This window comes from Prionailurus viverrinus, chromosome D3 (assembly GCF_022837055.1).
Source record: "Prionailurus viverrinus isolate Anna chromosome D3, UM_Priviv_1.0, whole genome shotgun sequence".
NCBI classification, from domain to species: domain Eukaryota; kingdom Metazoa; phylum Chordata; class Mammalia; order Carnivora; family Felidae; genus Prionailurus; species Prionailurus viverrinus.
In genome coordinates this window covers 86,885,399-86,898,255 of record NC_062572.1, presented here as the reverse complement: position 1 = coordinate 86,898,255, position 12,857 = coordinate 86,885,399, and the positions used below count along the sequence as shown (strand labels likewise).

The window sequence follows — 12,857 nt, the reverse complement described above, 5'->3', positions numbered from 1 at the left end:
AGCTGATGGGCGCCCAGGTGGCTCAGTCAGTTGAGCGTCCGACTTCGGCTCAGGTCATGATCTCACGGTTCGTGAGTTCAAGCCCCACGTTGGGTTCTGTGCTGACAGCTCAGAGCCTGGAGCCTGCTTTGGATTCTGTGTCTCCCTCTCTCTCTGCCCGTCCCCTATTCACGGTCTGTCTCTCAATAATAAATAAATGGTAAAATAAAAAATTAAAAAAGAAAGCTGATGAAAACAATGTATCTTTCAATATTGCACATTTTTCTTTCCACTATAACTAAAAATATAGAACTAATGCATTTATAATTAGCCTGAAAGAAACAAAAATTGCTCATATGAAATATTGTCAAGTGAACACAAATAAAAATATAAAGAGCAATTGAGGATAGCACATGACATGAATAATTCATTTTAACAAATCCAGTTCTTTACAGGTAATATTTACTATAACACAGATTGTCCATTAACAACTCAGTGATCCTCTTTTCTGTGCTAATTTAGCCACAACCTGCTTAAGTGGAAGGTGGAATCTATGATCTCCGGGAGGAGAAGCCCAGGGGCTAAATATTCTAATGTGTGTTCTAATTCCAGAGGCTAAATCATGATTGGTCTAACTCTTCCATGATGGAATTCGGAAGAGTCTCATTACCATCTCATTGACCATTCACTAGTCTCAAGACAGCATAGGACCTGCTTCTAGCTGAGATTTGAAGGGAAGTCGGCCAGGGAAGTTTCCCATCTAAAAAACATGAAAAACTCAGATTGAGAAACTCTTTTCTTCTGCTTTCTTCCCGCCAAAACAAGGACATGATTCTGGAAGAAGGCAAGTGTCACAGCCACCTTATAACATTTAAATCGGTGGAACAGAGATGAAACGAGCTTGACTTAGTGACTGAGCTATGCCATGAAATCTAGAATGCACACGTCTCGTTTTCTTGCCATGTGAGAATAATCACCTGACTCTACTTAAGCTGTGATTGTTGAGTTTCTGTCACTTGCAGTCAAAATGACAGGAGACTGATAGATGAACCACTTTCACCCTATGGTTAATATAATGATAAATTCTACACAAATACTATGAATAAGACATGGGGTTTATCCTCAAAGATTTTGTAGTTCAGTGGGCAATACAAACACATAAAAATAAAAATACGTATTCACACTAATTATTCAATCAATCTTTCTTCAGTACATATTATATGTCATATCAGTGTTAGGTTGCTACCATATATAGGAGATACTCAGAAGTCTTGAACTGTCTCCTAGACATGAAGACGCCTCACAGCACAGATAACATTGAACAGTCTTAAAAACATCAAAGCTTTATAAAGAAATTACAAACAGCTTGCCATATAATAACAAACGCAAATTAACTGGTAAGAGTAGACCCTCTTATCAGTATGTACGCCCATTACTTTATTCAATATAGCAACATAGCTATATTGATGACATAGTGAATAGAACCTTTTCTTTAAAATAAATGCTTAAAACATGCAGCTTAATCTACAAATTAATAAAGGTCTGTGGTTGTATAAGATTACCCACTTTTATTATCAAGTAAGATTTATTGTTATAAGTGACATTTAATGCACATGACATTAATTCCTCTCATTTTTTATTTGCTATTTTATATAGTTACAGATCATAAACTATCTCCTTATGAACCATCCATTTAATCAATCGAAGGGGTTTCATTATACTAACAACTTACAAAATAAGTCTTTATTTACTGAAGAAAAAGCTATTCTAATATTAAATATATATCCTTTTCAGTTGCAAGAAAAATACACATTTTAACAAGTATTCTGTAGAGGTGCCAAAACAATTCACTCCTTGTTATAATACTTACAATAATATAGATTCATGGTTGTAATTATTTTTGTTAGCATTGGTATATGTCCAATCACATTTGAGTTAGTGCTGATTTGGAGAAACTGTTCCCTACATTTACTGTAATTCAGAGGGCAATGATAATATAGCTCACCAAATTTCTTAGACCACTGGTAAACCAAGACCAATTTTAAAAAAAGAAAATAAAAAAGGAATTCTTAGTTAGAAGCACACAAATATTTTATATATATGTTCACATATCATATGGATATTCATCTCCATTATTCCCTATTTAATGATACTTCTTTTGGCTGGGATTCCAAAGTGAAGACAGAAAATTTATTTCAGCATATTAAACTTAAATTTATCCTTGCCATTTTTCAAAATCAATCAGTATCATAAAATTGTAATGTCTTTAAAAATGTCTCATTAACTTTTATTTCACTAGTGTTTTGAAGACTCTGTAATTGGATTCTGGTATGTGGAGACCTTGCCTACCAATTAACTATGTATTTTTTCACATCTGACTAAACAAAATTGAGTTGGGCTTAATCATTCAGTCCTTGAACCTGAATAGTTTTTCCTGTTCTAAAGTGTTTCTCAAGCAACTGTAAATGGGGATATTGAATCCTTATGTGTATCTAGTTAAGCATTCATTTTCCCTATATGTATGTGCATCTGTATGTATGCATGTTTTATTTCAATGACCGTGAAAGGATTTGTCAGCGGTTGTAGCACAAAGCCTTTGATGCGTGAGAAAGTATTTTAATGCTATTGACTCTGGTTTCTTACACTAAATTTTGCATTGTCCTTACCACAAAAAAGGAGGGAGGAGGCACAGGGAAACTCTTGGAGGTAACGGACATTTTATTACTTTGATTATTGGTGATGGGTTCACAGATACATGCATATGTTCAAACTCATCAAATTATATATATATATATATATATATATATGTAATATGTGCAATATTTTGTATTAACTATAGCTCAATCAAGCTGTTAAAAATGTTCATTTAATCAGGCTACCATGATGACTACAAGTATTTTTAAGGTACTAAATAACTAAATATGATGGGTCTACAATGTATAAATATTGCTACTAAACATTATCTCTCACTAAAGAGACATTTAATGTATAAGACATTGGGCTCCATCCAGACTCTATTGATTCAAGCTCTGATTCTCCCACTTTCTACATGGATGATCTCGGACAAATTGTATAAATTGCCTTTGACTCATTATCCTTACCTGTAAGGGGAGACAGAAATATCATGTATCTCAGTTCTGGTGACTGTTAAATGGAAAAATGCCTGCAGGCTGGCTGACCCATCTGTCTCTTAGGCAAGGGGACAGTTTTCCTCAGTGCTATCCAAGTCACTAATATGTCACTCTGGACATGTAACATTGTTTTTTTCAGCTTCTTTTCTCTCTTTTGAAAGAGAGACAGCATACTCAAAAAACAGGGATATCAACAGATAAATAAGATTTATCAGGGCGCCTGGGTGGTTCAGTTGGTTAAGCATCTGACTTCGGCTCAGATCATGATCTCACGGGTCGTGAGTTCCAGCTCTGCGCTAGGCTCTGTGCTCCAATATCTCCCATTAAATCACAGCACAGTTAGTCAAGTGATCCCTGACATTGTGCTTTGAGTGAATTTAACCTCCTCATAACTTAAAGGAACTGCAAGTTTGGGGCTTCTGCATCCTGTTGCCCCTTTTCTGTCATGCTGCGTCCACGCTCCATGATTTCAGCCACCCTGGCGTGTCTGTCCCCTGCACAAACCTCAACTTTCTCCTTTGTGCAATCAGATTGTGCTGCCAATCTGGAACCTTGTTAATAAGCAAAAGCAATAAATCTAATTATCACAAATTATAACTCTCTCTGAAAGGAATAAACGGTGTATTATGATTCAACACATACCTATATACTCAAAGAAGTCTCTCTGAAGTGACCGACATCTTATGTATTATCTGAAGAATGAGGTGGACCAAAAATAAAAGCATTTTTGGCAGAAGCTACATTATCAGGGCATTTTTGCCTGATCAAGGGATTTTGGCTTTATTGTTTATACTTATTGCTTTCCATTAACTTATAGGAAATGAATTCTAAATGAAACCCTTCTTGGATTTTTTTTTCCCCTAAGAAGCATAAGACAACTAATGCATACACAATAATGTTAATAAAAGCCATAAGCAGGGGTGCCTGGGTGGCTCAGCTGGTTAAGAGTCTGACTCTTGATTTTGATTCAGGTCATGTCACGGTTTGTGAGTTCGAGCCCTGCATCAGGCTCTGTGATGATAGTGAAGAGCCTGTTTGGGATTCTCTCTCTCTCTCTCTCTCTCTCTCTCTCTCTCTCTCTCCCTTTCTCAAAATAAATAAATAAACTTAAGAAATGCCATAAGAAAAAAGTAAATACATTAATACAGATTCAAAATATAATGTTAAGAACAGTTGTTACTTTAGATACGATGCCATACACTCTGATAAAAAGCGAAAAAGAAAAATCAGTTTTTAATATTCAGGAAAGTAAAACACCATATTGTATTTTAAAATGTGGCCTGTCAAACATGCACAAGTGATTAGTATTAAAAAATCTGTATTTTGAATGTGCCTAAAGCAGAAAAAATTAAGATATTTTTTAGGATAGTTTTGCAAGAGGACACTAAATATGAAATGTGAGACAGCGGGTGTAGGCAGTAAGGTAATGGCCAGATTATACCACTTCAACAGAGCTCAAGTTCTTTATATTTTAAAAATCCATGCACTGTGACAGATTACACAGGCAGTTATAGTCTATATTTGTTGATGTTAATGTGAGCTTTTGGAGCCATAGACAGGCAGGAAATACTTGCACAAAAAAGGCAACTAAATAATATAGAATAAATTCGTACATTATTTAAAGCTTGGAAACTTTATTTTCTAAAAGCATTGTAGTATAAGCATAAATGTAAACATTTTAAAATACACATATTTAGGGGCGCCTGGGTGGCTCAGCTGGTTAAGCATCCAGCTTCAGCTTAGGTCATGAGCCTGGAAACTGTTTCAGATTCTGTGTCTCCCTCTCTCTCTGCCCCTCTCCTGCTTACGCTCTCTCTCTCTCTCTCGCTCAAAAATAAATAAACATTAAAATTTTTTTAATAAAATACATTTATGTTTGCTAAGAATCATCATGAAATTATAAATTGCATTATCTGATCAATTAGAAGTTAACTTCATTTTTAATTTTTTTATGTTTCTTTTTGAGAGAGAAAGAGACGGAGCATGAACGGGGAAGGGGCAGAGAGAGAGAGAGAGAGAGACACAGAAACTTAAGCAGGTTCCAGGCTCCAAGCTGTCAGCACAGAGCCCGATGTGCGGGGCTCAAACTCAAAAACCACAAGATCCCGACCTGACCTGATGTCAGACTGAGCCACCCAGGGGCCTGAAATTAACTCTATTTTAAAGAATTGGCATGGAACTCATACGACAAGCCCTGCCCTTGGAAGCTGACTCTTCCTTGAGTCCTAAATCTTAACCTTCCCCAGTGTTGCTGAAGCCTTGTGTCACTGTTTCACGGCAGCATGACGCTTTTTCTTTAGTCTCGATTTTCAGTAAAAAATTGAGAAAATAATGTATTTCTTAGATAATGCTCAATGATAAAAAATTACCTCCATTTCTTTATAAAAATCTATTGCAGAATAATCTCTCCACATCATATCTTGATGTAATTACTGCCTTTCCCAGATAATAGCAATGTTTTCTATGCTTTAAGAAGAAAAAGAACATGGGGCGCCTGGGTGGCTCAGTCAGTTGAGCGTCCGACTTCGGCTCAGGTCATGATCTCATGGTTCGTGGGTTTGAGCCCCACATCCAGCTCTGTGCTGACAGCTTGGAGCCTGGAGCCCGCTTCGGATTCTGTCTCCCTTTCCCTTTGTTTATCCCCTGCTCTCATTCTGTCTCTCTCTCTCTCTCAAAAATAAATAAATATTAAAAAAAAGAAGAAAACAACAAAAATAATAACAAAACGTACAAAAAAACTACATTTAAAATAAAAACCTTATTGGTCAGACATAGAAAGTGGTCAATCTTACTTCTTTGGACTACGAATAAAGGAACAATGAAAGATCTAGAATCCACAATCCATTTCTATTTTTTAAAGTGCCAACGTATCATTGGTAATGAAGCTTGGAAAACTAAAATTTCTTTTTTCTGGCAGGCTGATCATCTTGAAGCCTTTATAGTGCTTTGCCTGCCAATTACCAATTTAGGTTCAGATAATTTAGAATTTCTTGGAGAATGTAAAATAATTTAACTACTCTTGTTTAGAACTTAGGGTATCAATCAGGTTCAAGCAAGTTCTGTTTTGAAATATTCCTGAAATGTCTCATAAGTGAGCAAATATTGCAGCATAATGATATTTTATCTAAGATCAGAGTTTACACTTTAAATATATTTCTTCTAACTGTATGTACAAAGTCTATGCTATTTATTACCTATTTGCATGCAAGTCTGGCACTTGTTGAATTCCTGGGCATTTAACTTTTTGTTTAAGTTTCAAGGTTTCAGTGAACAAAACCACAAATGATCCCCATTTTCTCATGCAATCTAATCCAACGTAATAGCACCAAATAAATAAGCCAAGATATCTGCTGAGACCTTATGCCAAAAAATGAAATTATTAGCTGTGGAACTCCAAAGCCCTGTTGAATCTTATTTTCGTATAAGAATAATCTTGCTGCTATTTCCAGGTGGCTAACAGTCAGAGTACACATTTTATTGGAAGGAACACTGAAAAAACGTGGTTGTGTCAAAGATCCTGCCATTTTCCGAAGTTGGACAGGTGACCCTGAATCTGGAATATGCCTCACTATGTAAATATAATTTTGTATAATTTCATAAAACTGAAAGAATTTAAAGGACATTGTAACTGTGTCCACAAATATTAGTTACAAAGAAATCAAAATAAAGTCCACAAGAGCAAAGAGCCAACAACTCAAAATTATGATTATTATTAATTTATAATGTGAAAGTGAATGACCCTATAAAATAATTCCTATCCCAGTTCCACAACAAACCAGGTAGCGCTGAAGGAGCGGTGTTATGTTTTCCATTTTTTTTTTAATTTAAAAGCTACTTATTAGATTTTCGGTAATGTTGAATCCATCGACATTTTCCAATATTTATGCCCACTTCAGAGTTTCAGTAAACAAAGCCACAAGCCATTTCAGTTTGCCTATGCATTTCCTAAGAAAAATTTCTAATCCATTTACTGTGTTCACACTTGCTCTTAAAGAATGTACGAGGCTAACTCACAAATTCTTCACAGATCTGGTTACACTTTATAGTGAACAAGAGAAAGCCCTTTCATGTCAGTGTGATTCAGTAATATTTTCTCACACCCATTTGATGGAACGCACATAGCTGCCAACTACTCTGCGTTAACTGACTGGAAAGTTTTCACAGACTTAATAATGAAGTTTGGAGAATACAGTCCAAATGATTGTCATATTTACTTTTGAAACGCAGTTATAAAAGTTTTTAATAAAAAAAAATTTATTCTTTAAGTCTGTTTCATTTCCCCAATTGTACATTCTTTACATTAATAATCCAAATTGGCTAAAATGTATCCCACATCAAAAAGCTTCGAGAAAAACTGGAATCAGAAGCAGAAATGTTATGATGGATGTAGACTTCTGTGAGCCATACCTATGCATAATATTTCCAAATACTTTGCTTCATTCACTCTACTTCTTAGTAAAGCAAAGTAATACTCATATAAAGGCATGAAAGATACTATTTATTAAGTTTTATTTCTTATGTGTGATCTGAAATTTAATCTTCAGGCTAAAGACCTATGACCATACTGGTGGTAGAGATTAAAATTCATTCTTTAAATTATAAATCAAATCAAAGGAGAAGTCTTTAAAAAGCCCAACTCCCCCCAGATGACAAGATGACTGGTTCATCAAAAGTTGCAGAGAGCATCCAAAAGGGATGGGGTAAGATAGTTTTTATTTTTGTATTTTCTGGACAAGGCCAGGTTTAAGAAACCCACACTCCCCAGAGTTCAAAAGGCAACTTGGAACCCTCAGATTTGTAGCTACTTCCTCTCCAGGGCTACTGAGGACCTCATGCCCAAAATATTTGTCACAGTAATCTTCAGAAGTTTCAAATATACCCCCCAAGAAGTGGTGTAAGGTTGTCATCCTTGTAATGACGCTCAAGTAAAGCAATGTTTTAAATATAGAAGTTGGGGGGGGGGGGGCGCCTGGGTGGCTCAGTCAATTAAACATCTGACTTCGGCTCAGGTCATGATCTCACAGTTGGTGAGTTCAAGCCCCGTGTTGGGCTCTGTGCTGACAGCTCAGAGCCTGGAGCCTGCGTTGGATTCTGTGTCTCCCTCTTTGCCCCTGTACCACTCACACCCTGTCTCTCTCTCCTTCAGAAATAAAGAAACATTTAAAAAAAATTAATACAGTAGTTAGTATTTACTGATTCAGTATAATCATTGGACGCTGACATGCTAAAATACATTTAACTTGAACTAAGGAGCAATAGACAATTCTGTAAATAGTTAACTAACATAGGAAGGGTGGTCAGTTAGATTCCTATTGCCATTGTAGAAAATCACCATGAACTTAATGGCCTAAAACAACACAAATTTATTATCTTATATTTCTGAAGTTCAGAAGCCCAAAATAAATCTCACTGGGCTAAAATCAAGTGTAGGTGGGGCTGGTTTCTTCCAGAGGTGCTGAAGGGAGGATCATTTCCTGGCCCTTTTCAGCTTCCAGAGGCTCCTTGCATTTCTTGGCTAGTGGCCTCTTCATGAGACCACTCCACCCCTTCATTCCTGTCATCAGGTCTTCTATCCCCAACACTCATCTTCCTCTCTTCTCCTATGAGGACCTATAGGATTACACTGGACCCACCCAGATAACCCAGGATAATCTCCCTATCGCAAAGGCTTAACTTAATCATGTCTGTCAAATCTCTTTTACCATATGAAGTAAGGTATTACAGGTTCCAGAGATTAAGTTGTGTAGGCATTGTTCAGCCTACAGCAGCTGATATATGGGGGAGAAAAAAGACTGGACTTGGAAACCACATAAATAGTACTTCAAATTCTTGCTTTATCATTTACCATCTTGTGACCTTAGAAACTTAATTTATGTGAAAGTCTCTTCATCTATAAAATGGGATTATTAATAGCTTTGCCATGGTTGTTTCAAGGGTGTCACATGAATCTTCCTCCGTGTGGGTCACTTCCTTCAGTACACTTTCAGCAACTGACTGCATCATCACTGCCTTCTCCATGAAGTAATGCTCCCTTTCTTTGCTCCTATGGCAAAGGAGACAGTATATCTCATGTGTTGTCTATTTTCACTGCTTTTATTTCCTCCCATCCCATTCTTTCATCAACCCATTTCAACTGGGAATCTTGTCCTCTGTTCCACAGAAATCCCACTTGTCAATACCACACATTATCTTAATATCGCCAAATCAGATATTCATTCCTCATCCTTGCTTCATGTGACCTCAACGTTATTCACAAAAATCGAAAATTCCTTGCTCTTTAAACACATCTGTCTTTTTCCCCCCCTTAATTACCACACTCTTTTCATTATTCTGTTACCTCTTCCTTCTAGGCCTCTTTTGTCTCTCCTTACCACTCCTCTCTCTGTATTAGAGAGTCCAAAGCTTAAAAATACAAAACAGAATGTCTTTGCTGTTGAATGTCAAGTTCTTATCTCCAGTTTTTTAACCTCCCCTGAGCTCCAGGCTCACAGTGTTCCTCCAAACGTCCACTTGGATTCCACTAAAGGAATCTCTGCCTCAACCTTAAATTACAAAATTAAACTCTCGATCCCCAGCCCACTGCAAATTTGTTTTCTTTCCATTGTCAGCATCCCAGGAAATGGGACCAGCATCCATCTAACATCTCAAGTCAAAAACCTAGTTTCTTTCTGACCCACACTTAGTCAGCAAGTGCTATTACCTCATTCCTTCAAATTACTTCCTAGACCCGTGTATTTCATTCCACCATCCCTGCCTCTATGCTGTGGAAACAACCACCACCCTTATAGCATTACGACTTCTGAAATGCCTACAAATACTTCTATCTAGTTGGTATGAAGCAGTCAAAAAATCTTTTTATAATTTAATAAAGTTATATAACTCTAATCACAACTTACTAATGCCTATTACAATTAGAATAAAATGAAAACATTTAATCACAGTCTGGTTCATATGATCCGCCCCACCAGACTTACTCCGTGACCTTGATTCCTATCTCCCTTCCTTTCCTTACCCTTTTTGCTCCAGTCTCGCTAACTTCCTTTCATTCTTTGAAGAGGCCATGTTCATTCTTGCCTTAGGATCTTGTGGGTGGAATGCTCTTCCCTCAGATCTTTGGATTCAAATGTGTTCCCTTGTTCTGAGTATGTAAGTTTACAAGGCCTTGAAGGTTCAAACCAAGAGGACAAAATGCTAATATAATTTAAGCACAACCTCCCAGTGTAGTAACTCTTCACATGTGTATAACATATCTATTTTAAAACACTTTTAATGTACATTTTGCATGATGCTTATGGAAATTCTATTAGGTGGGTATGGGTATCTGGACCAATGTCAGAACAGCTGACAAGTGGCAGAGACAGGACTTAATTCAGATCTTTCATCTCAAAATTCAGAGCTATCTCCACCATACCAAATTGTTTCTTTTACAAATGCTCAGGATAAACACCAGCATCCTGACCCAAACACCACAGCAAAGTGTGTGATCTCATTGTGCCTTAACTTAGGGAGAGTAAGGGTCAAGAAGAATTTAGTTTCAACCTCCATGAAACCATCCAGAAGGCTACAGAATTCAGTAGCCAATACCTCCTTCTTGTGTTTCTTATAAAAGAAAACTCCATTTTTAATTTTTTGAGGAACCTCCATACTGTTTTCCAGAGTGGCTGCACTAGCTTGCATCCCCACCAAGAATGCAAAAGAGATCCTCTTTCTCCACATCCTCATCAACATCTGTTGTTGCCTGAGTTGTTAAAGTTAGCCATTCTGACAGGTGTAAGGTGGCATCTCATTGTGGTTTTGATTTGTATTTCCCTGATGATGAGTGATGTGGAGCATTTTTCATGTGTCGGTTGGCCATCTGGACATCTTCTTTGGAGAAGTGTCTATTCATGTCTTTTGCCCATTTCTTCACTGGATTATTTGTTCTTTGGGTGTTGAGTTTGATAAGTTCTTTATAGATTTTGGATACTAACCCTTTATCTGATATGTCGTTTGCAAATATCTTCTCCCATTCTGTCGGTTGCCTTTTAGTTTGGGCTGATTGTTTCCTTCGCTGTGCAGAAGCTTTTTATTTTGATGAGGTCCCAGTAGTTCATTTTTGCTTTTGTTTCCCTTGCCTCCAGAGACGTGTTGAGTAAGAAGGTGCTGCGGCCAAGATCAAAGAGGTTTTTGCCTGCTTTCTCCTCGAGGATTTTGATGGCTTCCTGTCTTACATTTGGGTCTTTCATCCATTTTGAGTTTGTTTTTGTGTACGGTGTAAGTCAGAGAAAGACAGATATCATATTACTTCACTCACATGAGGACTTTAAGAGACAAAACAGATGAACGTAAGGGAAGGGAAACAAATAATATAAAACCAGGGAGGGGGACAAAACATAAGAGACTTAAATATGGAGAACAAAGAGAGGGTTACTGAAGGGGTTGTAGGAGGGGGGATGGGCTAAATGGGTAAGGGGCATTAAGGAATCTATTCCTGAAATCATTGTTGCACTATATGATAACTAATTTGGGCGTAAATTAAAAAAAATAAAATTATAAAAGAAAACTCCATAGACCAGGAGGACTAGACACAGAGGAAAGTGGTGGTACCAAGACTCCAGGCCCATTCTCCCATTCTTGGCTTCAGAACAAGATACTCTTTTGGAGCCCAGCTTTCCACCATGAACAAACATTACGTTCCTTCTTCAAAAACAGGAAATTAAAAAACACAATGTCTCATACCCTTATAGTGCCTCCCCAAGTCACCTAAAAAAATACATACCACACAAGTGTGTGTATATTATATACAAACATATAAATATACACACACAGTATACACACATATTTTAATTGGGTTGCATATTATTTTAATATTATTATTTAGCAGACTGAGCTAAACTTTAGTGTATATCTAAGAATGTCAGCAGTACATGGAGAAAATAATTCCTCCATGTCAAATCACTTTTCTGTTTGATCCATTTTCACTAAAATTACGTGAAACAAAGACTTCAAACAAAATCATAGTTACCCTTCATGTATTCTGAATATGAATTTCTATGGTTCATTTTTGTTTCTGAGGTTCATATCACATGCTTATAAAGTCTCTTTTAGATTCAGAAAATGAAAAGTGCATAGATTATCAAGTTCTCAGTAAATGTTTGCTCCTTTATAGACCATACATTACTAATCACTAACATGTATGAAGATTATATTTTTAAATCCAAATCATGCGTGTTTACTCTGCATGGCTTATGCTATGATAGAAAGAAAGTACAATCTATGTTTAAAGACTAGACATTTAGAAATTGTTTGACAGATCTGGTTGGTTGAGCAGATGAAAATGTGTGGTTAAAGTAGTTCATTGAACAGTCACTCTTGTTAAATAGCAAATGGTAAAGAAATTTTAAAGAATTGCTAAGAAGAATACTAATACTCTTCCAAAAAAAGGTATAATTTAAGAATAAGAAAATTTATTGGCTCTCAGTCAACATTAACTGGAATTATTTTCAATGTCCCTTAATGTTACTTTAATGCCACAGATTAATCTTCAACTCTGTGAAATTTAGAATCAAAATGAGAAAATTTCTTGGTATTGCTTAGAATCTGCACCTTATGGATGTATGCTGAATTCCAAACTGAAATTTTCAGTTCTTGACTTGGTCTAATCTTGCCAAAATATCCCTGAAAGAAGTAGCTCAAGAGAGTTCTTGGACACCAAATATAAAAAGAAAAGAAAAAAAGAACAGCCTAACATATTAAATTATAAACATA

At 36.4% G+C, this 12,857-nt stretch overlaps 1 protein-coding gene across 11 annotated transcripts in view; it reads right to left on the bottom strand.

The window, feature by feature from the left end:
- The window catches only part of CCDC102B (coiled-coil domain containing 102B), a 305,511-nt gene that overhangs the window by 196,177 nt on the left and 96,477 nt on the right, over nucleotides 1-12,857 (bottom strand). The window contains exon 1 of one of the 11 annotated variants that reach the window (XM_047828883.1): nucleotides 11,081-11,119. The exons of the other annotated variants lie outside the window; for them this stretch is intronic. The gene's annotated coding sequence lies outside the window, so the exon portion shown is untranslated. Of the gene's footprint in view, nucleotides 1-11,080; nucleotides 11,120-12,857 lie in introns of those variants that run through there. 11 annotated transcript variants of the gene reach the window in all.